This window comes from Protopterus annectens, chromosome 2.part1, assembly GCF_019279795.1.
Source record: "Protopterus annectens isolate FY-2018-M chromosome 2.part1, PAN1.0, whole genome shotgun sequence".
NCBI lineage: Eukaryota > Metazoa > Chordata > Ceratodontiformes > Protopteridae > Protopterus > Protopterus annectens.
The window spans coordinates 852,957,507-852,960,414 of NC_056729.1; the positions used below are offsets into that span (position 1 = coordinate 852,957,507).

The 2,908-nt window shown below is 38.9% G+C and overlaps 1 pseudogene; it reads left to right on the top strand.

Annotated features, from left to right (window-relative positions):
- Positions 1-1,671: 1,671 nt before the first annotated feature.
- On the top strand, positions 1,672-1,809 carry LOC122795103 (annotated as a pseudogene).
- The last annotated feature ends 1,099 nt before the right edge of the window (positions 1,810-2,908 follow it).

The window sequence follows — 2,908 nt, forward strand, 5'->3', positions numbered from 1 at the left end:
TGTTTGTATTGAGGCATCATTCTGGGTGATGGTAAGATGCTGCTTAAGACTAGGGACATAATTCCCTGGGGCACATATTCAGTGAGGTCAATCATGTCTCTCTTCATAAAGTCTAGAGAGGTATGTCTCAAGTCATTTTCACTAACATGGACTATGACAGTCATAATAGTACTTGTTGTTGAGAGACTTGAGTGTGTGCATGATATGGTGGATTCTACCACCTGCCAAGCAACTTAACATGACTTTTTCCTTGTCTAGTCTGGTGAGATGCACATCTGTGTATCTCACAATAGAGTCTCCTGTGACTAGTATGTTGGGTTTGTGGCTGTGAGACACCCACGGGTGTATTGTATGTGGTGCTTGGTGCTGTGGGTTGAGATGTGCATGTGTGTTTTTGAAGCGGAGGTCTCTTGTTTAAGTATGTTTTTGTTGAGTGCCTCCATATATGTGGGAGTGTATTGTACAGGTGTGGGTGGTGTTAGAGGTGTTGTATTTGTGGTGTTTGAGCAGACAACCTTCTCAGTGCCAGATGTGATGGCTTGTGATTGAAACAGCAAGGATTCTAGGTTCTTAAGGTATTGTGTTCTTAGGTGGTAGTAGTAGAGGGTTGTCTGCATACATGAAGCAGTTGCTGCACTATCTCAGGATGCCCATATCAACCAGAAGAGCAGGAAAAATCATAGGAAATTGTCCATCCATTGTTGTCAAAATCTGTAGGTCAGGGATAGTAGAGTGGGTACTATCTGAGGAGAGTACCTATAGGTGTGAGTAGGGCTGGATAAAATCAATACAGTAGCTACAAGAGAGGGCCTCATTTACTAGTCTCATAAAATAATCCTTATAGTTGTTACAAACAGACTTATTTATCATTGTTGGATGAGCCCTAAAGAACCTAAACAATTTCCTCTTTTTTCTTCTGTCTGATACATGTTTTCTACTCCAATGGGTTGATCTGAAATACTTCCTTCCTGTAGAAATACATGTTGGAATAAAGCAATCAATAAGATTATCCTTTTGACTATAAAAGATATCCCAGTTTTCACAAATAGTTTTACCTTTCATCTCAGAGTTCCATTCTAGAAATTCAGTTGTAATAGCTGCAAAATCTGATCCATATATATTTTTTAATTTGCACACTTTCATTAACTTTTGGTAAATTAAAATCCATAATTCGAAAATAACTCAGAAATGGTCTAAGTACCCTAACTCTGAAGACGTTCTACAATATTTAATCTTTAATTTGTTAGGGAGTCAGACTACATCCAATGCCTTACTCCCTCTTACTATTCTCAATTACAGTCTGTGAGCATCCCCAAGCCATACTCTCAACCTATCCATTTTACTGGATGATAGGGTTATTGACCAGTCAATGCTAAGAGCATTTAAGTCACCAGCAATTATAACAAAGTTCTTCTCAAAACAAGTAATTATTTGTTGACTCAGCAGAATGTCAAATTTTTAAGGTAAATTTGGTGAATGATAAAAAAGGGCTACATTCTTTCTTCCACCCTCATTTGTTAATTTTGCAGTCATAAACTCCAACTTCTCATCACTTGAAACTAGTACAAGAGAAAACTTTGTAGAAGTGTAAATGGGTACTCCGCCCCCTTTAGTTAAACCTATAAGTATGATGCCCACCAAAACATTAGATATTCAGAATATTACTAAGCCATACTTACCTGGCAGGGGGAATACCACGATCAAGGAAGTGGTTTCTCCAGCGTGAGGCTCTTCTATTACACATTTCAGTTGGGTTGACCCCTGTGATTTCCCCAAATGTGGGAAATTCAACTGCATAATTTCTTCAGTTATAAATAGAATATCAAAATAATTATTTGCTAAATAAGCCTCCAAGTCTGCTAATTTGTTGTTAAGACTATGTGCATTAGTTAACAGACATTTTAAGGTGTTCCTTTTTCCATTCACATTAATCACATTCTCCACCCTAAAAAGATTTTTTTATTTTATTTTTATTTTGCATTTGTTGACCGGACTAGTCTAGCTGGATGTATGTCCATTTTCAGTTGATGCCTGGGGAGAAAAGCTCCACAAACAACAACAAAACAAGACAATGATAGTTACAATATAAATTGGTACATTACAAAGCTTTATAACATATTACATATATAGGGGGCCGGATTCACAATGGCTTGCACGGAGTCTTAGAGTAGAGTAAGACTCCATGCAGCCATCATGTCCGACGAGCGATCCAGGGGCGTGTAAGAGAGCTCCTAAAATGGCTCTTACACGGACAGGGCTGGGATATGCAAATTACCTCAATTGCAGGCGAAAGGCATGCAAATGAGGTAGATTTGTAATTCAGGAAACCCGAACCTGTCCAAGTAAGAGCAGTGTTATTTGCAGAAATGTACTCAGATGACAACTGAGTACCGTCCTGCAAATAGCAAAATGGAGCCATGACAGCTCCAAATAAAGGTTGCATCCAGTGCAGGAAGCATGCCAATGGCCAAATATACGGCCATGGGAAATATTTCCTGATGCAATATGAAAATAAAAATATTTCATTTTTTTCTCCGATTTCCGATGTTTTAGCGTAGCGCAGCGCTGCGCAAATGGGCTGCACTCTAAAACCCAGAATACTAAAAATTAAAACCCACAAATGTGGATTTTATTGAAATTGTTAATGTACAATGCAAGGGAATGGCAGGCTGAAGACAACATGGTCACTGAGTAGAGGTTGCTAAGGGGGGAAGCTCAGTCTAAGACATGTAACCAAGCATTAGTAGGCAATCCTATGTAAATGAGGGTTAGGATAGTGAATCGCAAGTTTACATAACAAATGAGCACAGTCAGTGGAGTGTAGGAGTAGGATAAGGGGAGTAACAGAGTAGAAGATAGGTGACATCATGAGGGGAGTATGTATGAAAGAAGTGAAGCTCATTGGAGC